Source organism: Gorilla gorilla, chromosome Y (assembly GCF_029281585.2).
Source record: "Gorilla gorilla gorilla isolate KB3781 chromosome Y, NHGRI_mGorGor1-v2.1_pri, whole genome shotgun sequence".
In the NCBI taxonomy this organism is placed as follows: Eukaryota; Metazoa; Chordata; class Mammalia; order Primates; family Hominidae; genus Gorilla; species Gorilla gorilla.
In genome coordinates this window covers 26,880,432-26,906,817 of record NC_073248.2, presented here as the reverse complement: position 1 = coordinate 26,906,817, position 26,386 = coordinate 26,880,432, and positions in this window count along the sequence as shown.

Here is a 26,386-nt window from a genome sequence, read left to right as displayed (position 1 = left end):
CAAATCAGGACTAAAACCCTCTCTCCCTAAATCCAGTTAGTTAGTTCATAAAGTCGTGTATTCAGGCTGCAGATGATGCAATCAGTTGCTAGATTATGACCCTGTTATCATCAGAATTTGTTTAAGTAAAAAGGAATTTGAAGCATTATTGCCCTTATTTATGGACTTGCAAGTAGCACTTTCCAATTATATAGGACATATAGAGCACACCCTTCCTGCTGACAAACTGCTTTAGCTCTTATCTCGTACTTCTATGGTTTTGCCTACCAAAATAGTTCAATACCCCATACCTGATGCTTTAACACCAGTAAACAACTGGTGACTCTGGTAAATGGAAAAACGGCTGTTTGGTGGAGACTGCATAATTCCCTCACTCCTTCTGGATTCGCTAACACTCAGAGAGCTGAGGTTGGAGCCTTAATATTGGCCTCAGAAACTTTTTCCACCCAGCCTATCAATATTGTTAGTGACTCTGCTTACTCTGCTTTCTTATTGCAGAAACTTGAGACAGCCCTCATTAAGTCCACTCTGGAGCCCATCCTGTGTGTACTTTTTCACTGACTTCAGCAATTGCTAGATCAACGTACACATCCTATTTTTATTACACACACTTGGGCCCATAGCTCATTGCCTGGCCTATTGGCTTATGGAAATAATAAAGCAGACCTGCAAGTTATGACATCGCTGCTTGACTAAGCCACTTAATTGCATCAATTCTTTTCACCAAAACTGGAGAAACTTATCTAAACAATCTCAATTTACCCAGAGGTTAGCTAAACAAATTATCCTGCAACATCCAGATTGCCAGCTCACAGGTACGTCTCCTCCTTCAACAGGTGCTAACCCTATAAAACTAGAACCTAATCAGTTATGGCAAACAGATGTTACATATGTCCCTGAATTTGGAAAACTTAAATATATACATGTATCCATTGATACATTTAATTAGCACTCATGCTTCTCCTGGAGAGTCCACCTGATATGTCATTAAACATCCTCTTTTAACTTTTGCATTTATGGGATGGCCCACAAAAATTAAAACTGACAATGGTCCAGCTTATGCCAGCTCAAAATGTCACATCTAGAACATCCAACATTCCACAGGCATCCTGTTATAACCCACAAGGACAGGCCATAGTAGAACATGTCCATTCAACTCAGACTCAAGTATTGTCTTAGAGCAATGTAAAAGTGGACAAACAAAAATTCTAACCAGAAATGATACACTTAAGACATGCAGAGTCAACACAAATTATAAAAATGCAGGTTAAAATCCCATTATTGTATTGAGCAGCTTTACTTTAAATATTATTCTAGAATGCTCACTTCTCTTATTCTTATTGTTTAAATGAACTGAGAATCTTTATTGTGCATTGCTTTTTGGTAAATGACCTAGGAATTAACATAACATTAAGAAAAATAAGCAGCAGCAGAGAAAAACCATACAGTTCTAATTCTCAAATTAAAATAAGCAGGACATAGAAAATTTACACTAGTTTTACCTGCTTAAGCTAACTTTCTGGGAAACAGTATGTGACAACTTAAAAATATGTTACATTGGGTTAAAAATGATAGTCTTAAAAGTTCCAAGTAGCGTAAACTTGGGAATAATATGCTCATGTGTTTAGAATACTGTATAAAAAAAGAGGATGCTAAAATTAGAGATTCAATTCCAATTTATGAACAACTGATGTTTAATGATTTGTTCAAATAAAAAACAACCTGTAGCCTAAATGCCACAATTTGTCTTTCAAATGTATTATATGAAACAAAAACAAGCAAACAAAAATAATAAATGTAAGTCCATGACAACATTTAGATCACATGGTCAATTAATTGTGTAAAAAAATTGTGTCCAAGGAGGTAACATGAATAAATCAATTAGTGGTGATTTCTGGGATACTGGAGCACCCATCGCCAAGCAGAGTACATTACACACAACGTACAGTCATTTATCCCTCACCCCCTTCCCACTGTTCCCCGAGTCTCCAGAGTTAATTATATTGTTATGCTTTTGTATCCTCATGGCTTAGATCCTACTTATAAGTGAAAACATACATTTGATTTTGTATTTCTGAGTTACCTCCGTTAGAATCATGGCTTCCAGCTACATCCAGGTTGTCACAAATGAAATTATTTTACTACTTTTATGGCAGAGTGGTATCCCATAATATCCGTATTTAACATTTTCTTTATTCACTCATTGGTTGAAGAGCATTTATGTTGGTTCCATATTTTTTTGCAATTGCGAATTCTCCTGCTATAATCATGCCTGTGCAAGTGTCTTTTCAGTAGGTATGTAGTATGGGATTGTTAGATCAAATGATAGTTCTATGTTAGTTCCTTAAGGAATCTCCATACTGTTTTTCACAGTGGCCGTACCACTGTTTATATTACCACCAGCAGTGTAAAACTGTTCACTTTTTGACACATCCATGCAAACATCTATTATTTTTTGATTTTTAAAATTATGGCCATTTTTGCAGGAGGAAGGTAGGATGGCATTTATTTGTATTTCCCTGATAATCAGGGGTGCTGAGTATTTTTTAATTTGTTTGTTGTCCTGTTGTACATCTTCTTTTGAGAGTTGTCCATTCATGTTCTTAGCCCATTTTTTGTAGGCATCCTTTATTTTCCTCCTGCTGATATGTTTGTCTCTTGTAGATTCTGGATATTGGTTGTTTGTCACATGTCTAGATTGTGAAGATTTTTCTCCCCCTCTGTGGGTTGTCTGTTTACTCTGCTGATTCTTTCTTTTGCTGTATGGAAGCTTTCTAATTCAATTAAGTCCCATTTATTTATTCTTTTTTGTTGTTGCACTTGCTTTTGGATTCTTGCTTAAGACTTTGTCTATGTCTACAAGAGTTCCTCTGATGTTACCTCTAGAACTTTTATGGTTTCAGATCTTAGATTTGAGTCTTTTCTCTATGTTTAGTTGATTTCCTTGATAAGGTGAGAGATGAGAATCCCCCTTTATTTCTCTACATCTGGCTGGCAGATCATTTCAGCACTATTTGTTGAATAGGGTGTCCTTTTCTCACTTCATGTTTTTGTTGCTTTATGTTGCTTTATGAGAGATTAATTGGCTGTAAGTTTTTGGCACTATTTCTGGGTCCTCTATTCTGGTCCATTGTTCTGTGTACCAGTTTTTATACCAGTACCATGCTGTTTTGGTAACTACAGCCTTGTCGTATAGTTGGAATTCTGATAATGTGATACCTGCAGATTTTTTCTTTTTTTTTTTTTTTTTGGTTTGGCTATGTGGGACCTTTTTTTGTTCTATATAAATTTTAGGACTCTGCTTTTTAGTTATGTGAAGGATGATCATGACAGTTTCTGGAAATTGCACTAAATTTATAGTTTGCTTTTGGCAGTATAGTCCATTTTCACAATATTAATTTTATTCATCCATGCTTATGGGATGTGTTTCAATTTGTTTGTGTCATCTATGACTCTTTTCAGCAGTGTTTTGTAGTTTTCTTTATGGAGATCTGCCACATTCCTGGTTAGGCATATTCTTAGGAATTCTTTATTTTATTTTATTTGGCAGCTGTAGTAAAAGGGATTGGTTCTTGAGTTGATTATCAGCTTGGTCTCTGAGGCGTAGCAAGGGCCTGGTTAAGGGGAGAGAAGGATGTTTAATGGGCACAAAAAAATAAAAATAATCAATAAGACTTACTATTTAATAGCACAAAAGGCTGACTATATTCAATAATAACTTAATTTTACAATTTAAAGTACTTAACGAGTGTAATATTTTTATAACTTCTTATTATTATTATACTTTTTTTTGATACGGAGTTTTCCATATGACATGATCTCAGCTCACTGCAACCTCTGCTGACTGGGTGCAAGTGATTATCCTGCCTCAGCCTCCCAGGTAGCTGGGATTACAGGCACCCACCAACAGCGCCAGCTGATTTTTATATTTTTAGTAGAGATGTGGTTTCAAAATGTTGCCCAGGCTGGTCTTGAGCCCCCGACCTCAAGTGATCCACCTGTCTCGGCCTCCTAAATGGCCAGAATTACAGGTGTGAGCCACAGTGCCTGGCCTATTTTTTGTAAGTTAAAGGATAAATGGTTTAGAAGATTAATTCCCCATTCTTCATAATGTGCTTATTTCACATTGCATGCATATATCAAAATATCTCATGTATCCCAAAATATATATGCCTATTAAATAGGGACAGAAATTTTAAAAAAGAACATAATATCTTGCTTTATTTTAAAAAAATAGAAGGATCAAAACTATAGAAATAAGAGGCAATAAGAAATAAATGAAATTTTAGCAATTAAATAAAATGAATACTCATAAGATAAAACATAAATAGAAGTAAAATAAACAGGGCTATAATAAAATTAAAATGTAAAGATAAACAAAAATAAAATATGAATAAAGTAATAAAAATAAAACAGATAATATAAAGAAAAACAAAACTTTAAAAATAGGGAAGAAATGCAAACATAATAAAAGTGCAAAAAATGAAAAAAATTAAAAACTAAAATGAAAATAAATAAAGAAGACTGTATAAATGGAGACATAATAGAAAATATAGTAAAAAAAATAAAAAATGAATTAACTGCAGACAGAACAAAATGAGATAATTGCAAATAAAATAGAAAATAATTAAGTTAGTATTCACAAATAAGTGAAAATAAAAGTAAAATAAAAATAATCAAATGGTAGTAAAACTAACTATAAACTGAAAAAATAAATGGAACAGAAAAAGCTATACAAAAATAAATACAGTAAATATAAAAAAACTAAAAATTAAATAAAAATGTAAAACAAGTGAGAAGAATATTTTTAAAAAATGAATTATAAGATGAATATGTGAGAATATAAAATAAAGACTAATAGGATAAAATATACAAAAAATATAAAGAGAAATATGTAAAATGTAATGAAGATAAATAACATGAGATAGAAGGTAGACATAACTTTAAGTATAATTAAATAAACATTTAATATAAAATAAGAGAAATGAAAAGCTAAAGTTAAATGAAAAGTAGTTAGAAACATTTCATACATATATAAATATATTAAATGAAGATAAATATGATAAAATAAAATTAATAATAAAATAAATAAAATATAAAATAAAATAAATAATAAATGATGACTATAAAATTAAATTGGCTGTTTTGTAATAAGTGGAGGAATGAAAATAAAGGAAAACCAAATAAAATAAATTAAATAAAAAATAAATAAAAAAGAAATATAAGTAAAATAAAATATATATAAAAAGCAAAATAAAAGAAGAACAAAGGAAAAGTCTAAAGAAAGAAACAAAAATCAGATAAAAATGAGAGGTAAAATTGTAAAATGAGGTAAAAAATAATGTAAAGGGAAATAAAATGCAATGAAGGAAAATTAAGACATAAAAGTTAGACAATAATAAGTGAAATAAACATAAAGGAGTGAAACAAATACGAATGCAATGAGAAAAAATCGAATACTCTTAACATAATTTTAAAAATAGAATATATGAAGAGAGAAATGAAATAAAGAATAATTTAGAAATAATCATAATTTAAAATGAAGATAATGAAGAAAATAAAACTTTATAGCAATTACTTCTGGGAATGCAAGATGGTATGGTAATTTTGAAAAATAATTCAGCAGCTTCTTATAAAATTAAACCTGTACTTATTCCATGATCCAGGAATTTCAGTCCCAGATATTTACTAAAACAAATTGCAAACTAACGTTTAAACAATAATCTGTTTCTGAATGTTTATAGTCACTTTCTTTATAACTGTCAAGGATGGAAAATTAACAGATATTCTTTAATATGTGAATTAATTAGAAAAAAAACCCGGTGCATTTGTACAATGAAATACCACATGTCAAAAAAGGAATTTGTTATGTATTTAAGTGGATCTTTCTAAGTTAGGGAGCTCAGATTTAAAGGCTGTACACTGTATGATTCCATTTACATGACATAGCAAAAGGAAAATTATAGGAAGGGAAGATGAATAGTGGTTGCCCAAAGAAGGGATTGGGGAAGGAGTTGATTACAATAGGGAAGCATGAGACAATTTTTGACATGTTGTAAAACAGTTCTGTGTAGTAGTTTTGAGGTGAATATGTGACTGTAGACAGTTGTTAAAATCCACTTCATTGTGAACCACAATAAATAAATTTTTCTCTAGGTAATATTAAAAAAAATTCACCAATATGTTGGAGAAACTAATATAAAATATAGATATTGCAAAATTTATTGAATTGTATTACAAGGTATGGCATACTAATATTGAAGGGGTTGGAGATGAAAGGTCCTAACTTAAGTAAGTTTAAAAGAAAAAACAGTGTTTTTGTACAGTACTAAGAACTGTAAACAAACACTTTTTTTAGTATATATTAAAACACTTTTAAATATATATTAAAAAGTTAGCAATTCTGAGACAATATTATGCTAGTAAGTAAATTATAGATAATTAGATTTGTTTCTCACTGTGTTTGAGGGGAAATAAAACATTAAAAAGAAAATACTAAAACCTTTTGATGTTGGATTGTATTTGAAAATATTTGTAGAAACTTTTGTCACTCTTAATATATCTAGAAAAATGATAGATACAGATATAGATATGTATGAAGAGCTGAGTTTATATTTACATGCACATTTCCTAATGCCAACAGCTGAGAGGGCTCAGAAGTAGTGGTACCCCAGTATTAGTGAGCACACCGTGATCTCATGTCTTGCTTTCTAAATTACATTATTTAATAAAATAAAATAGAAAATTTGGGGAAAATGGTTAATTACAGGGCTGGAAATGAAACATACCAAGTGAGTGTAGAATATCTTTTAGAGCTAGAAAGTTGGAAATAACTTTAGCAGAAAAGAAAGACATATTAATAGGACCCAGACTTATAGGTCTCACAGTGGAGTAAGCTGGGGCAATGGCAGTGTTAGTAACAAAATAATTATAATAATGAATAATTGTATAAACTAGAGAGTAAATATCTATGAGTCCATATGGATATAAAAAGATTAAATAAGAAAAAAGAGAGAAATTAAAAACTGAAAGAAAAAAGAATGTGAAGAAGGAAAAATAAAAGGAAGGGAAAAATGTTTTTGCCAGAATTTCATGTAATATATGTAGATAGATAATGCAAAACAGAAAATCACCATTTGAGGAACACTACAGTAAGAATTACATTATCGCAAGGCCTGCCCTGCAAGAGCTCCTGAAAGAAATCTTAAATATGTAGATTTAAAAATGGTGCTAGTCACATCAAAGACACACCAAAATATGAAGACCAATGATACTAGGAAGAAACTGCATTACCTAGTGTGAAAAATAACAAAATAGTATCATTATGACAGGATCAATTTCACACATAACAATACTAAACTTAAATGTAAAATGGGCTAAATTCCCAATTAAAAGAGAAGACCCACACTGGCAAATTTGATAGAATGAACACCCATTGAGGTGTAGTATTCAGGAGATCCTTCTTATGTGCAAAGACACAAAAAGCTTCAAAATAATGGGATAAAGGAAAATTTAGCAAGCAAATGGAAAGCAAAAAAAGTAGGGGTTGCAATCCTAGTCTCTGACAAAACAGAGTTTAAATCAACAAATAATAAGAAAAAAAAAACAAGGAAGGACGTTACATAATGGTAAAGGGAATAATTCAACAAGAAGAGCTAACTATTCTGAATACATACACCCAATACAGGAGCAACCATATTCATAAAACAAGTTCTTAGAAACATACAAAGAGACTCAGACTGCCACACAATAACAATGGGAGATTTTAACACCTCACTGTCAATATTAGACTGATTGATAAGCCAGAAAATTAACAATGACATTCAGGACATGAACTCAGCTCTGGATCAGGTGGACCCAGGAGAAATCTACAGAACTCTCTACCACAAATCAACAGACTATACATTCTTCTCATTGCCACATGGCACTTATTCTAAAATCGACCACATAATTGGAAGTAAAACACTCTTCAGAAAATGCAAAAGAACTGAAATCATAACAAATAGTTTATCAGACCACAGTGCAATGAAATCACAGCTCTGGATTAAGAAACTCACTCAAAACCCCACAATTTCATGGACATTGAACAACCTGTTCCTGAATGACTGCTGGTTACATAATGAAATTAAGTCAGAAATCAAGAAGTTATTTGAAATGAATGAGAACAAAGAGACAACATACTGGAGTCTCTGAAACACAGCAGAAATATCATTAAAAGGGAAGTTTATAGTACTAAATACCCACATCAGAGAGCTAGAAACATCTCAAACTGACACCCTAACACATATTTAGAAGAGGTAGAAAGTCAAGAGCAAACTAATCTAAAAGCTAATAGAAGACAAGAAATACTAAGATCAGAGAAGAATTGAAGTAGATAGAGACACAGAAAACCCTCCAAAAAATCAACAAATCCAGGAGGCGGCTTTTTGAAAAAAAATTAACAAAATGGATAGATTACTAGCTAGACTAATAAAAAAGAATAGAGAGAAGAATTAAATAGTCACAATAAAGAATAGTAAAAGGAATATTACTACTTACCCCAAAGAAATAAAAACTACCATCAGAGAATACTATAAACACCTCTATGCAAGTAAACTAGAAAATATAGAAGAAATTGATAAATTCCTGGACATATGAACCCTGCAATCTACCAAGACTAAACCAAGAATTTGAATACCTGAATAGACATATATCAAGCTCTGAAGTGGGGGCAGTAATTAATAGAATACTAACCAAAAAAAGCCAACCACCAGACAGAGCCATAGCTGAATTCTACCAGCAATACAAAAAGGAGATGGTAGCATTCCTTCTAAAACAACTCAAAACCATTGAAAGGGAGGGACTCCTTAACTCATTTTGTGAAGACAGCATCATCCTGATACTGAAACCAGGAAGAGACACATGCAAGAAAGAAAACTTCAAGCCAATATCCCTGATGCCATTATCCCTTCAAGCCAATATCATTGAATAAAACTGGCAAAACTAATCCAGCAGCACATCGAAAAACTTATCCACCATGATGAAGTCAGCTTCATTCATGGGATGCAAGACTGGTTCAACATATGCAAGTCAATAAACATAAGGCAACACATAAACAGAACTAAAGATAAAAACCGCATAATTATCTCAATAAATGCAGGAAAGGCCTTTGACAGAATTCAACATCTCTTCATGTTTAAAACTCTCAATAAACTAGGCATTAATGGAAAATATCTCAAATTAATAAGAGCTATTTATGACAAACCCACAGCCAATATCATATTGAATGGGTAAAAGTTAGAAGTATTCCTTTCAAAAAACAAGTACAAGACAAGAATGCCCTCTCTCACCTCTCGTATTCAAGATAGTATTGGAAGTTCTGGCCAGGGGAATCAGGCAAGAGAAAGAAATCAAGTGTATTCAAATAGGAAGAGAAGAAGTCAAGATGTGTCTGTTTGCAGAAAACATTATTTTATATTTAGAAAACCATATCATCTCTGCCCAAAAAATTCTTGAACTGATAAGCAATTTCAGCAAAGTCTAAGGACACAAAATCAATGTACAAAAATCACAAACATTCATTTCCAAGAACAATAGGCAAACAGAGAGCCAAATCATGACTAAACTCCCATTCACAGTTGCTACAAAGAGAGTACAATACCTAGAAATACAGCTAACAAGGATGTGAAAGACCTCTTCTAGGAGAACTACAAACCACTGTTCAAGGAAATAAGAGAGGACACAAATAAATGGAAAAACATTCCATCCTTATTAATAAGAATAAACAATATCGTGAAAATGACCATACTGCCCAAAGTAATTTATGGACTCAACGCTATTCCCATCAAACTACCATTGGCAGTCTTCACACAATTATAAAAGGAAATTATTTTAAATTTCATATGGAATCAAAGAAGACTCCATAACAGCCAAGACAATCCTAAGCAAAAAGAACAAAACTGGAAGCATCATGCTACATGACTTCAAATTCCACTAGAATGTTACAGTAACAAAAACAGCATGGTACTTTAACCAAAACAGACATATAGAGCAATGGTTATTTGATCTAATTAAACTAAATTGCACAGCAAAAGAAACTATCATCAGAGTGAACAGGCAAACCACAGAATGGGAGAAAAATTTTGCAATCTACCCATCTGACAAAGGTCTAATATCCAGAATTTATAAGGAACTTAAACATATTTAAAAGAAAAAACAAACTTCCACATCAAAAAAAATGGGGAAAGGATATAAACAGACACTTCTCAAAAGAAAACATTTACACAGCCAACAAACATATGAAAAAAAACTCAACTTCACTGATCATAGAGAAATGCAAACCAAAACCACAATGAGATACCATCTCATGCCAGTCAGAATGGTGATAAAACGTCAGGAAACAATAGATGCTGGTGAGGCTGTGGTGACATTGGAACTCCTTTACACTATTGGTAGGAATGTAAATTAGTTCAACCATTGTGGAAGACAGCATGGTGATTCCTCAAGAATCTAGAACCAGAAATATCATTTCACCTAGCATTCCCATTACTGGGTATATAAAGAAAGGAATATAAATCATTCTATTATAAAGACACATGCACACAAATTTTTATTGCAGCACTATTTAATACCAAAGACATGGAACCAACCCAAATACCCGTTAATGATAGACTGGATAAAGAAACTCTGGTACATGCACACCATGGAATTCTATGCAACCATAAACAATAATGAGATCATCTCCTTTGCATGGACGTGACTGAAGCTGAAAGCCGTCATCCTTAGCAAACTAACACAGGAACAGAAAACCAAACACTGCATGTTCTCACTCATAAGTGGGATTTGAACATTGAAAACACATGGACACAGAGAGGAGACAACACACACCAGGGGGCTGCTGGGGGCTGGGAGTTAGGGGAGGGAACTTAGATGATGAGTCAATAGGTGCAGCAAAGCATTATGGCACACATATCCCTATGTAAGAAACCTGCATGTTCTGCACAATTATCCTTTTTTTTAAAGAAATAAAACAAAGTTGTTTCATCAGGTTTGTAAAATTTAACTAATAAGATAAAAATCTCATATATATTATAATAAATTTCATTAAGTTTTCTCAAAACAGCTATTTAACATTCTCTCTCTGAAAGGGTATGCATCTCTACCTCTCTGAGATTGTTAAATGGCACTTTCAGTATGTTTTGTGAAGTGATTGTTTCCTACCCTGTCCTGATGCTTGCAGATGTTCATCTGTGCCTGTATATTGAAAAATTTTAAGTATTTAACCTAATCTTTGTAGTCTGGGTTTGTTTGTATCTGTCCTTCTTGAGAAGGCTTTTTACCTATTTAATAGCAATTAAGTGTTGTGATTTAAGTCTTTGCTCACTGCAGTCATATCTCCGTTGAAAGCAGTTTATTCCCAGGAGCAGTTTGCTATTTGCTGATTCATATAAGTAATGACTTGATGGTCTTAGATATGATATGGTAAAAATCTCTGAATTAGCAGGTGGAGTCTCCTTATCACTTTTCTTAGTTTTCCCCAAACAAATGAAGTTTCTTTCTCCAGACTAAGCTGCCTGGAGTTGTAAGAGAGAGAACAAAACTTTCTCATAGCCACAATCATCAGAACTGTGCTTCTTCACACCTGAAGCTAGCACAGAATTGGGTCTTTCCCAAAGACTGTGGTAATTATTGCCTGACTGTTGATAATTATTAGTGATCCAGAGGTTATTTTAGCAGCAGCTAATATATCTTTCCTGGTCTGGTGTTTTCTTCCAGGGCAATGGGTTTCCTTCGGAAACAGTGTGGGTCTAGAAGTGCCATTCGGAAACCAGAGTGTGGAATCAGAAACTTTCTGGATATTCTTGATGCTTCATTTTACTGTGGCAAAGTTGCTTTCCAATTTGCAATACATAGTCCTCTTAACACTTTATTATCTTGTCCTCAAAAAGAGCAAGTAATTTTTGAACTTTTAAGCTGTCCTGCGTGGAATTGTGTGTGGGGTGACACAAACATTTTTTTGGACACCTAAGCTTGTGTCTCACTGAATCAGATGCACTTTAATCTCACTGTCCCTGAGTCCAGAAAAGGTATCAGAATTTTCCCAGAAATTGCCATCTGTGTGGTCTATATTGCTTTCAAATTTATTTGGGCCTCTAGAGCATTTTAACTTTGGGGGCCAGCCACAACTCAGGTTCCAACTTTTGAGCTGAATAAGTACCCCTGGCTAGGACTGATCTAAGTACTCCCTCCCTGGGCAGTGGCCAGATTCTGCCCTTGGAATTTCCTAGGTGGTAGGAGCATCTTTTGTTCTAATGAGGTGCCTGTAAATGGGCTCCTGGACAGCCTCAGGATGTGGGCTAGTTGATATGGAATGAATCATGAAGGTTGAACTTTCAGTCCCACCCCTGGACCTCCAAATAGGGGAGACAGGTTGAAGGTTGAGTTGATCACCATTGGCCAATGATGGGCCGATGGTCATGCCTACATAATAAAGCCTCCATAAAACTCCAGAGGACAAGGTTCATGGAGCTTCTGGATTGCTGAACACGTGGAGGTGATGGGAGGGCAGTACACTTGGAGAGGGCTTCGAAGCCCACCATAGAAATGCTTTTGTCCTTTATGCTTAAAGACATGTCTGCAGCTACACTGATAAAGGAAAAAGTCCCAGTGTAGAAATTATTTGTCCTTTGTACAACCAGTAGGCTTACAAGAAATAGTCACTTCTCTTTTTGTGGCCATGTACATGGTAGGCTTTGTTGGGATCCAGTGAGCACTTTTCCTTTCTTTTTTGGGCAGGCTTTGACCTGTGAGCTAACCCTCTATAAATCATCAATCACTTCAGCCTCTGATTTGTCTTGGACCAAGGTCTTGGGCCAAGATTTCACTTCAGCTGCTAATTAGTCCCAGTCCAAGGTCCTGTACCAAGCTTTTTACTTCAGCCTCCTCATTGGTCCCAGGCCAGGGTTCCCAACCAAGCTAAGTAATGCTTTCTCCAAGAACAGTCAGCACATTGCTTCTCTTCCCAGTCCATAAAAACCCTGGGCCTATCCTCATAGTGGCAACCCTTTTCTGAGTCCTCTCTCTGCTGTGGTGACATTTTTTTACTTTGCTTATTAAACTTTTATTCCAACCTCACCCTTTGTCTCTATGCTTCTTAATTCTCTTGGTCATGAGACAAAGAACTCTAAGTGGTACCTCACAATGAGACTGCTACATTGTGGTGCATTGTTGAGACTATAACACTATCATGATAGTCCTCAGCAATACTTTACTTTTCAAAATAATGGACTCTCTTATGTACTTCTTGTAGGACTCTACTAGTTGTGATAAACATCTTCAGAATTTGTTTTCAATTCTGGAACTTTTTTATTTTTTATTTTGAAGTAAAACATTTCCAGATGAATTGGCTTTGTTTGGTAGTATTTTTTGTTTTATCACATTGAAATTTGGGATATTTTTAGCTTTTTTTATGCAAATAATCTGTCTGCCACTCCTAAATATATCTAGTCAATAATGTCTAATAAATGTCATATTTTATTTTTTGATATTTTAAAAAATATTTAAAAAATTTTTTTTGTGTTTATGAATCAATATGTCTTTAATTTTGTGATGATTTTGTTACCAGGAATTCTGCATTGCAATGGTTCCCTGTACTATGGACATAAACAGAGTCAGAGCTCTTAATGAATAATCTTAGTTCTTGTGACAGTGAGCAAATAATTGCAAAATAACATCAAAATACAAGTTTAAAAAATGTTTATTGAAGCACAGTAACACACTCCCAGAAAGACAGTGGAGTAATTTCTGTGAAATGAAATTATCCTCTCTTTACACAACTCAGGGTCTTTCATGGGGGTTTTGCGGGGAGGAGTTGAGGTTTGGGCTGTGTCCGAGTGACAAAATAGTGTTATTTGTTTAGCAGTTAATGGATATTTAGCTAAAATTAATCTATGACTGTTCTTACCCCTAATTTGTTAAGAAAAGCACACTGTGTGAAGGGCAGTAAATCCCCATGTAATTTTTATTATAATAAGAGCATGGTGGGCTCAGTTTTAATTTGAGGACACAGTTCTGTGTTACTGGGCATGTACCACTTTAGGTGACTTCCACCTGTGCACTAGTTTCTCCTGTTCCAGGCTGTGCTGGCCAGACCTTACCACGATCTCCATCCATTAAGTTTGAGTTAGAACAGCTCTGGGGCTAAACTTAAGTGGGGCATGGGCTGTCTTCGTGACATCCTTTCTGCTCTCTTTTCTAACTGCCTTGCTGATGCTAATATCTAACTACCTAATATTTTACCTTCAAGAGTAAAGGACCCAAATCTTTGATAGATGCATAACAATCAGTCTGGTTACTTCCTACTGACAAGGACCAATGGTATTAGTTAAGTCCTCTCTCTCACTTTCTTTAGGCTAGAAGGTTGAACATAAGATAATGATACATGCCCAAAGAATTCAGGTAGATTTCAATGTGGTTGGAAGCTCCTGGTATCTTTGTTGTAGAATTATTTGAAGTTTTATGGATTATAAATAACAATAAATGAAATGTACACAAATGGCAAATAAACATGGACCAAAAAGGAGAAGTAAAATAGTTACCAGGTGTCCTTCCAGTGGAAGAAACCAAGATATAAAAGGCAAATAACTCTTTACATTTGTCCATATAGGGTTTGATTGATTTGTGCTCGCTGTTTTGAGTCATGTAGCCACTTCAAGGAGTCTATTGGCTTCTTTGGAAGAGTTGATATGAAGAAAACAGGAGGTATTGGCCAGGGCACAAAGTCCCCCTTGTTAGGCCAAAAGATAATCTAAGGCATTACAACAGTCTGCCACCTGAGCTGCCAAGGAGTCAAGGGATGTTTGTAAGGCTTAAAACCCTTGCCTGTATTTTCAGCATTATATTGTAAGTGGGTGGACACATCTCATATAGTATGGGCATTATAGGCTATGCCTCCTGCTAAACCCCCAATGGCACTTACTGAAGTACTAATTCCCAGTGCTATTAGCCAAGGTCCTTTTTTATTTCTGTGATGGTTGAGACTGGGGGGAGTAAGGTTAGTATACATTTGGATGGTGTTTGGCACATTTGTTACCCAAGTTAAGGAGTAGGTTCACGTGATTGCTGATTGGTCCAAGCTGCTTAGTCCTCATAGCTTGCATTTTTTTAAAATCTGCCTTCAAACCATAATATTTGAAAAGCAGAGATAGTTGCATGGTTTCTGAGCATGAGTTTGATAATGTTGCGGAGTAAACAATTGTTAATAATATTACTTTCTGATACCAAAGGTCCCCAGGATGCCCTGGTCCATTTATAAGCCTTACCTAGGAATACCAGTTCGTGAGTATTCCATCTATAACATTAGCTCATATGTACTCGATGGCATGACTAACTGCTTAAGTTTCTTTATATTTGCATGTTTTCATTATCCTAGATTCATTTAACCTTTAGTATGCAAAGGCCCTTGGTTTACAGTCTTAAGTAGCTGAGAGCAAATTTAATAAAGCCTTGAGTGGAAGAGTCTCACTTTTGACTTTTGGGCTGTTCAGTAGCCATTTGACTTGGAAAACCTGTTTTTTTTTAAATCAACAATAATAATATATTTGAGGACTCAGGAATATAACAGTCTTCAAAAAGACCATGAATACTGGTGGGGGCTGTTGTTCCAGAGATGACAATATAAAGATTTTTTTAAAGCTGTTAATGGTTTAATCATTCTTTACTCAGACTTGATCTTCTATCTCCAGACCTCAATGTTTCAGTAATTCATGATGTTATCACTGACTGTATGTCACTTATTTTCCCATACAGTATAAAATTGAGTCTATCATTAACCTATCTGAAATCTGAATAATGTGAACGCCCCAGGTAGGCACAAGGAAGAAACAGGTGAAGTCTGTGGTTTTAACCTTCCAAGGTGCAACCTTCTCCTTTTTTTTATTAGTTCCTGGCCTCCAAATAGAACTTAACTACCACCTCTCATTACCTGGAGTAGCTGGTCAGTAGATTCGTATCTTTCCCTTTCAAAATATAGTGGTGAATCTTCCATCTTTAAGCTGTCTTTTGGAAATGTCTCTGCAGTTCTCTGGGCCACAGTTTGTTCTTCTGAATAGTGGAATGGGAAATACATTTACCTCGCACAGTTTTAAATGGGCTTACATGGCATGTAAGCCTGTTTTTGTGTTAGCCTGGTTTTGTGAAACAGGCTGCTTGGTGTGCTGCAGTTGTTCTTGTTTGTTTGTTTTGCCTCTCACATAAGAAGCTGTCTGATTTATACACCTATTACTTATGTTCCTATATGTTTAAAAAACACATAGAAAGAAAACTGTTTTTTAAACATGTGTAAGGAGGTTTATATTCCTTCTAGCTAGTCTTTGTCTTCAACACAGACAAAAAAGAGAACTCTGGGAGTTACTGGTGGAGGATCTGGATTACAAATCATATAGGTTATGGGCATTTTGAACAAAGAATTGTGCAAAATGCACAGACAAAGCTAAACGAGAATAAACCAATCAAAGCATAGCTTTATTGAAATGAAAGTAAACTCCAAAGAGTGGGTATGGGCTCAAACAAGTGGCTCAAGAGAACTGATTATAGAGTTTTCTGGGGTTTAAATGCCTTCCAGAGAGTTCCCATTGGTTACTTGATTTACACCCTATGTAAAGAAAGTAGAGACTCTTGACTGTCTGATTGGTTGTGAAAGGTGGCCAATCAGTGGCTGAATTGAAGTTACAAAGTTATACCATATGCAAATGTATGATTGGTTGTCAGAGGGATCTTAACAGAGGCAAAAGTGAAGGTACAAAGTTACACCCCTGTAAAAATGAGGACTAGACCCATGACTAGTCTGATGGTGGTGGGAAGTTACAAAATCAGAGGGCCTTACCATTTTTTATCGTGCCACAGAAATGGGGGATGGTTGCAAGGGTACTAGCTTTTTACCTTTTTGTTCCTTGGGCATAGAGAGTTGGGGCTTTCTTTTAATTTAATGCTAGTAAGTCAGCACAAGTTGGCCTTAGATTCCCTGCTTCCAGACTCTGTTCTCCTACTTCATTTCTCCCCCAAGTGATGTTTTCCCCTTAAATGTTTACAGAAGGCTGAGGGGACCAATGGTCCTTCTTCTGTAACTGCTTTATGCAGACTTGGAGTGTAGTCCCTACCTACTGGGTACCATAGAACCCTTGTCTTGCTTTGTCTAATTGAGACAGGGTAGCTTCTTAATGGCCAGGGATGGTGTCTTTACCGGGAAATGGCTGAAAATATTGTCACATAAGATGATTGATGGTTTCTAGCCAGGAGAAAATAAATTTGGCTAAGAGATTTAAAAAACATAGCCCCCAAACCAAGGCAAGAATAATCATTAATAATGGACTGGCCAAGGGAAGGAGACATGAACCCCAACTTGACATTTATGACCAGGAGCCCATGACTTGCATAGCTGTTATTGTATCTTACAAGCTCAATTGGCTAGTTTTCAGGCGGCATCCCTTACTACTCCTTATTCGTTGATGTAAAAACAGCATTCTTCCTCCAGAAAATAGACATAAGCCATCTTTTTCAATGGTTAAAATATCCAGTCCCTTTCTATTTTGTAAAGCAACCACTACCAAGACGTTTATTTTGTAAAGTGACAATACTTTGGGCAGTTTAATTCAAGCTTTCTGAAAGATCCTTGGACAAGTGGTTGTTAATAGGATAGGAAAGTTGCAAGAGTGCTAACTCTTGTTCTGCCTCTGCTCTTATTTGTTCACCTACCAAAAGACTTATGAGTTGTATGGGTCATTTGTGCCTGGCTGTTGCAGTTAAAGGCATAATGAGAGACTGGTTACTGTTTCAACCCAGCCAGTAGGGGTGTCTATTAGTTCTAGCAAAAATTTGTATGCTTTCAAAGCTGTCATCTAGGTGCAATCTAGTTGCCAGTCTCCCCCTCTAACTTTAGCCTATATATTCACACATGGAATCTCTTTTACAATTACTTTTTCATAAACCTTCCCCAACTCATTCAAATCCTTAGATTTGTCCTATCTCACTTAAAAAAATACTTTAACCTTCAACACTTATGCAAGTAATCCACATTCACATGCTTTTACCAAAAATACGCTATACTTTTATTATACAAATCCTCTTCAGATCTTAAACAGACCATCTACAAATGTTTGGAATTTGTGACTTGTCCTACGTATCCCTCTTTTTAGACAACCAGTTATTTTACTCCAGGACAAGAATTACCAGACAAGATCTTTTCTCATACAAAATTATTATTTTTATAACCATTATCAAAAATACATGTTCACATAAATAAATTTCTTCATATATCTCTCCCCTACCTACTAGTTCGTTACTATCCTATTTCATAAATAACCTTTTTAAAAAGTCCACAATTTGAATTAAGTTTTAAGTAACTTTGTAACTACATAAAATCATTCTTTCTCACCAATAACACATCTTTTGGCACATTTTGCATACAGAACTATGTGTTAACTAACATTCTTATCTTTAGTAACCTTAAATTTTAGTGAATCCCTAAAAAGAAAAGAATCTTGAGTTTGTTATGTATTGAGTAAACTTTATTATTTTAATCTCTTCAATCCTGCTATATGCACATGATCCTTTTTGGATCCTGAGTGTTCAGAGGCTGGTGGGCAATGTCTATGCCATTTTGAGTTCTTTGGTGTAGTTGTACTCACCTGTAGAGAATGCCTGTTATTTATACCAGTATAGTACTTGAACTCAATCTTACAACACATTTCTTAGTGTTGTCTAATAATAATCAAACAGAAAAGTGACGATAATGTAAAATAACTCATATGTGTTTGTTCAGATAAAAGTAAATTTTATGTTAAAGAAGAAAAATCACCAAAGGAAAAAAATGAAAAAAATTCTCATCACACTCACCTATCATCACTACACTCAATTTGTTTTCTTAGTCTCTATTTCTCACATAAGAATGCTAGATATTACATTAGGCTCAAAACTGTAATTCAGTTTTGAGCCTAATGTAAATCAGGTTTGTCTTTTTTTAGAGTCAGTTGATTATTAATCTTTATTTCATCTTTGTCATATACGATAATATATTCCTAGGACCTGGTCCTTAGACATGGGCGTTATGGTGTGGCTTTATTCCATTTGCCAAACGTCCTGCTATATGGATCTTTTTAATATGATTTTAGAACCTGTTAAAATTTTGTTTCTGTCTCTGAAAAACCTTAAACTTTTTTTTTTTTAACCTCAGGAGCAAATTGCTAAAATTCAGTTCTCAATGTTAGAAGGAGACATAACCTTTTGCTGTTTTATGGGAGATATTAATTTGCATTCATATTCTTTAATTGAGACTTCACTTTATATAGGGAATACCTTTTTATGGAATACTTTTTTATATCAGGAATACCTTTTTATGCCTTGAGATAATACTAAGGTATCTAATAGTAAAGATAATTCACCGTAACTTAATGAGGATATATCTGTATCAGAACTGTTCATAAATTTTACTGAATAGTTCTGCTGTTACTTTTTCTTGTTTGTTTTTCTTTTTTTGCCTCTATATAGGCACCACCGTGATATCCAATTAATCCAAAATGGAATAATAGAGCTCTGACCAGCTTCAGTATCACTTGCCTGTAATCTCATCACTTTAGGAAGCTGGGGCAGGGGAATCACTTGAGTCAAGAAGTTGGATACCAGCCAGAGTAACATAAAAATATCCTGTTTCTATTAATTTTTTTGAAAGAAATTAACTTGGTGTGATGGCACACTTCTCTGGTACCACTGACTTGAGAGGCTGAGGCAAGACAATCACTTAAACACAGGAGTCTGGTGCTGCAGTAAGCCATGATCACATCAGTGCACTCTAGCCCAGTTGACAGAGTAAAATGTTCTCTCAAAAAATACAGCTATATGGCACATACAAACACAATTTTAAAGAAATTAATGAAATTCTTATTCTGAGATGAAAGATTGTTTGACTATAATTTTAAGGTCACTTAAAATTATACCAGGCCATAAATGTAAATGTGTAAGGCAATGAATATAGTTTGACATTTTTACCATGTACTCAGGAAATTGCATCTTACTCGAAATACTGTTTTAAAGCCATCTTATGTTTATGATTTTATATAAAACAAATTGTATAGTTTATATAACAGGTGTTATTTTTCCCCAATATGTAACCTAGAAGAGATACACATTTATCTCAATATCTAGATCCACACAATGAATGATTGCCACCGAAATATACTGGAACCATCAGCATAGTTGGGGTCTTCTATAATTTTTGACTTATACGAAGCTCCAGGATAAATCAGATTAAAGGCACAGTAATAACCATATTTTAAGTATTAAAGTATTGAACCAGAAAAGCAGTAGCTGTACATGAAATATCAATATATAAAAAACTACTTGGAAACTATATATGAATCACCTTACTAATATATGTCCATATATATGTATACATAAATGTGTGCATATTACATATAAGTATACGTATTTATAATCATATACAATGGTAGAGGAAATAACACCAGTAAATCAACTGAACAAAAGATTTATCACAAATGACTTAGGCTTAGATCACATGTGTGAAGCAAAGAGAATGTAATGAAAGTCATTAGCCATTTATGAAGATTAAATTATATTATGCATAAGAATATTATAACATGGAGAGTATTAATGAAAAAAGTCTATTTTCTCATCTTTATAACAATGCAAAATTTACAGATATATTTTTTAATAAATGCCATAATTTATCCACAGATATTTACACTCAGCCATGTTTTAGATAAAATTTATATACAACCTACATAATAAAATAGCCTACCAGGGTTATTTTATTACAATCATAATTACTTGGTCACCACTATTTTTACCATCTTTTGTGAACCGTGTTGTTTGACTCTTGACTGGTCATTGGCAATACAAAATAATTATGAAAAACACACGTGGTAGGTGATGGGCTTTTGATTGATGCTGTGGCAATAGTTGGCAACATCAGAAAAGTGAACCCATAATTGTAGAAAACTGTACACCATTCTACCTAGTTTCATGAAACAATTTTGTAAAATATAGAAATGCCGGAAAAACAATTTTGATAGTTATAACCAAATAACTGAAATACATATTGTTTGACAGTTTAACTTAGTAAAGGATGTAGCTGAAAAGACATTGTTTGCTAATATAGATATTAATAATATCTATCAATGTAATTACTAAATCCCTAGAAGGAAAATAGCGTTAGAAATGTTACTGCAGATACAAGAGAGAGAAATAAGTAGATGGGCTTTATCAAAAGTTACATGTTACAAATTTTTAAATGCTCTAAGTATGTGCTTTTGTAGTATGCAACATTTTTCTCATTTCAAGTATGAAGAAAATATGAGCATGCCAGGCATATTTTCTGAAACCTGAAATTTCAACAGTTTGGGAGGCTGAGGAAGGAAGATTCCTTGAGGCTAGGATTTAAAGAGTAGTCTGGGTAACATAGTGAGGCCCAACCTCTGGTTTTTTTTTTTTTTAATTATTATTATACGTTAAGTTCTGGTGTACATGTGCAGAATGTGCAGTTTTATTACTAGGTATACATGTGCTATGGTGGTTTGCTGCACCCATCAACCTGTCACCTACATTAGGTATTTCTCCAAATTCTGCCCCTCCCCTATACCTCCACCCGCCGACAGGCCCCAGAGTGTGGTGTTCCCCTCCCTGTGTCCATATGGTCTCCTTGTTCAACTCCCACTTATGAGTGAGAACATGCAGTGTTTGGTTTTCTGTTCTTGTGATAGTGTGCTGAGAATGATGGTTTCCAGCTTCATCCATGTCCCAGCAAAGGACATGAACTCATCCTTTTTTATGGCTGAATAGTATTTCATGGTGTATATGTGCCACATTTTCTTTATCCAGTCTATCATTGATGGGCATTTGGATTGGTTCCAAGTCTTTGCTATTGTGAATAGTGCTGCAATAAACATATGTGTGCATGTGTCTTTACAGTAGAATGATTTATAATCCTTTGGGTATGTACCCAGTAACGGAATTGCTGGGTCAAATGGTATTTCTGGTTCTAGATCCTTGAGGAAGCGCCACACTATCTTCTGCATTGGTTGAATTAATTAACATTTCCAGCAACAGTGTAAAAACGTTCCTATTTCTCCACATCCTCTCCAGCATCTGCTGTTTCCTGACTTTTTAATGATGCCCATTCTAAATGGTATGAGATGCTATCTCATTGTGCTTTTGATTTGCATATCTCTATGGACCAGTGATGATGAGCTTTTTTTCGTATGTTTGTTGCTGCATAAATGCCTTCTTTTGAGAAGTGTCTGTTCATATATTTTGCCCACTTTTTGATGGGATTGTTTGATTATTTTTGTTTTCATTGGTTGGTCTCATCTCACCAAGCTTGAGCATCCTAGATCCATCTCAGACTGCTAGACTGCTACGGTGCTGGCTGTGAGAATTTCAAGCCAGTGGATCTTAGTTTGCTCCAGTCCATGGGGCAGGGCAGGGGTGGCGGGGGTGGGGAGCAACTCGCGGCGCCCGGCCACTTGGCTCCCTGACTTCAGCTCACCTTTCCAGGGGAGCGAACGGTTTTGTATCGCTGGCGTTCGAGGTGCCACTGGGGTATAGAAAACAAACAAACAAAAAAACTCTTGCAGCTAGTTTGATGTCTGCCCAGTTTTATGCCTGAAACCCAGGGCCCTGGTGGGGTAGATACCAGAGGGAATCTCCTGGTCTCAAGTTGCGAAGACCGTGGGACAAGAGCAGTATCTGGGCCGGAGTGTGCATGGTTTCCCAGGTTCAGTCCCTCACAGCTTCCCTTGGGTAGGGGTGAAAATTCCCCTACCCTTTGCACTTTCTGGGTGATAGCAATGCCCTACCCTGCTTTGACTCGCCCTCTGTGGGCTGCGTCCACCGTCCACCCAGTCCCAGTGAGTTAAACTGGGTACTTCAGGTGGAAATTCACCCACCTTCTGCATCGATCTTTCTGGGAGCTGCAGACCGAAGCTGTTCCTATTAGGCCATCTTGCCAGCAATCTTTCTTTTCTTTTTCTTTTTTTTTTTTTTTTTACAAAGGGCATCATAGGTAGAAAAACTACCTACTGGGTACTATGCCCATTACATCTTTGACAGAATCCATACCCCAAAGTCAGCATCACACAACGTGCCCACTTAGCAAGGTTGCACATGTTGTTCGGCTCACGGCAACCTCTGTCTCCCTAGTTCAAGTGATTCTCCTGCCTCAGCCTCCTGGGTAGCTGGAACTACAGGCACGTGCTACCACGCCCACCCAGAAATTTGATACTGCAAGCAAATGGGATGGAGGGGTACTCTCATGAGCTACAGAAAGAATGGGTAGGGGTTAAGATAAAACACAAGGCAAATTTATGAGTTGTTAAAAAGCCAGCAATGGTGATCTTCTTGCTGGTCTTGCCATTCCTGTACAGAAGTGCTCCATGGCTTCTGTGATGCTTACACCATCTTTCACCTTGCCAAAACTAAATTTTACCTTGCCAAGGGCAGTTTTATTCTGTCTTTGAAACTTTACAAACAGCTTGATGGAGACACAAACCAAAAGCTTAGTGTTGACTGTGATATGGAAAATCACCATGGGGCTCACTGTGGCTGGTGGTGTTGGCATCTGTGAAGGATCTCACAGTTTCTTTACTTTCTTTCTGAGTCTCACATTTATCTCCAGACATCACCAAACAGTGTGAGAAGCCCATGACAGCCTGCCCTGAAAAGATACCATACAGAATCTCTATTTTGGTTGTGCAGATGTGGCTTGCAGTGCTAACTCCATATTGCTGGTCTTGAATTTCCACCAGAAGTTTGTCTTGTCCTGGGGCTTCAGTGGTTATAATCTTGAAGATGAAAGATGACAAGTTATTTTCCCCAAATTATTTTACTTCATAGGGCATGGAGCACCCAAATAAATGCGGTTACAACTGATTATTTGCCATCAGTAAAGAGGAGGCTGTATTTTTCTGGAAGGACATCAACACTTTTCATGACTCTGCCACAAGGCTGAAAGCAGTGCTGAACCTCTGTAGCTGGAGAACTCAGAGCCTGGCTCATGGGAAACATAACATTATAGTGGCTGAAGGACACCTAGTTGTGTCTGCAGTGGTGAACTGCAGAGATCACAAGCCCACATCTCCCTCTGTACAATGACATTTGGTACTGGCAAAACCTGTGTTTCTTCTTTTTCACAGATAGCCAAGTGCCTGGGCACCAGATTTCAGACTCTATCCGCAGAACTCATGGAACAAATTTCCTGTCAAAAATTGTGTCCCAGCAAATCATACTCAGGGCTTCTCACAAAATGGAGGTTTTCTTCTGTATCCTTGATTACACTGAATTCAGCTCCTAAAGCCATTTTTTTTTTTTTTTTTTTTTTTTTTTGGTGATTGATTGGTCTGGTACGTTATTTACCCAGGGCTAGAAACTGTATCTGCTGATAGCTGAGGCTCAGGTGCCACATCTTTTTCTTTCCTAATGCAGCAAATACGGAGCTGGTTTTCATCCGTGCCAGGTGTGTATTTCTGACCACATGCTGTTGACAAAGTAACCTCATGACTGACACCCTCCACGAATTTACAGGCTTCAACATTTTTGGTGTCATTGTCTTTCAACTGTCCCTTTTCATTTGTACCCCAGCCAGAATGCTTCCCTTCTGTGGCTATGAGAGGGCTGTAGGCCACACATAAGCCCCAAATCACTTACCTCTGATGAAGATTATGGTAAGCACTTTGTTGTTTATGGGCTTCTTTTCCACCTATCAATTCCCAGTTGATTGCCCCCAAAATGAAGGCTGTCATTTCCACATAGACCCTTCAAGTTTGTCATACCCCTTTGTGTGCTCAGCTTTGTAGTGACCACAGCTGTGCCATCTGCTTTGCTGGCTGCTGGGTCTGCTTGGAAGGGTGATTTCCCTGCAATGGCCACGTCAAGCTTCAGAACATCTTTATTCTTTTTTTTTAATTTTATTATTATTATTCTTTAAGTTTTAGGGTACATGTGCACAACATGCATGTTTGTACATATGCATACACGTGTCATGTAGGTGTGCTGCACCCATTAACTTGTCATTTAGCATTAGGTATATGTCCTAATGCTATCCGTCCCCCTTTCCCACAACAGTCCCCAGTGTGTGATGTTCCCCTTCCTGTGTCCATGTGTTCTCATTGTTCAATTCCCACCTATAAGTGAGAACATGCGGTGTTTGGTTTTTTGTCCTTGCGAGAGTTTGCTGAGAATGATGGTTTCCAGTTTCATCCATGTCCTTATAAACGACATGAACTCATCATTTTTTATGGCTGCGTAGTATTCCATGGTGTATATGTGCCATATTTTCTTATCCAGTCTATTGTTTTTGGACATTTGGATTGGTTCCAAGTCTTTGCTATTGTGAATAGTGCCACAATAAACACACGTGTGCATGTGTCTTTATAGCAGCAGGATTTATAGTCCTTTGAGTATATACCCAGTAATGGGATGGCTGGGTCAAATGGTATTTCTAGTTCTAGATCCCTGAGGAATTGCCACAGTGACTTCCACAATGGTTGAACTAGTTTACAGTCCCACCAACAGTGTAGAAGTGTTCCTATTTCTCCACATCCTCTCCAGCACCTGTTGTTTCCTGACTTTTTAATGATCACCATTCTAACTGGTGTGAGATGGTATCTCATTGTGGTTTTGATTTGCATTTCTCTGATGGCCAGTGATGATGAGTATTTTTTCTTGTGTTTTTTGGCTGCATAAATGTCTTCTTTTGAGAAGTGTCTGTTCATATCCTTCACTCACTTTTGGATGGGGTTGTTTGTTTTTTTCTTCTCAATTTTTTTGAGTTCATTGTAGATTCTGGATATTAGCCCTTCATCAGATGAGTAGGATGCAAAAATTTTCTCCCATTCTGTAGGTTGCTTGTTCACTCTGATGGTAGTTTCTTTTGCTGTGCGGAAGCTCTTTAGTTTAATTAGATCACATTTGTCAATTTTGGCTTTTGTTGCCATTGCTTTTAGTGTTTTAGACATGAAGTCCTTGCCCATGCCTATGTCCTGAATGGTATCACCTAGGTTTTCATCTAGGGTTTTTATGGTTTTAGGTCTAACATGTAAGCCTTTAATCCATCCTGAATTAATTTTTGTATAAGGTGTAAGGAAGGGATCCAGTTTCAGCTTTCTACATATGGCTAGCCAGTTTTCCCAGCACCATTTATTAAATAGGGAATCGTTTCCCCATTGCTTGTTTTTGTCAGGTTTGTAAAAGATCAGATAATTGTAGATATGCGGCATTATTTCTGAGGGATCTGTTCTGTTGCATTGGTCTATATCTCTGTTTTGGTACTAGTACCATGCTGTTTTGTTTACTGTGGCCTTGTAGTATAGTTTGAAGTCAGGTAGCATGATGCCTTCCACTT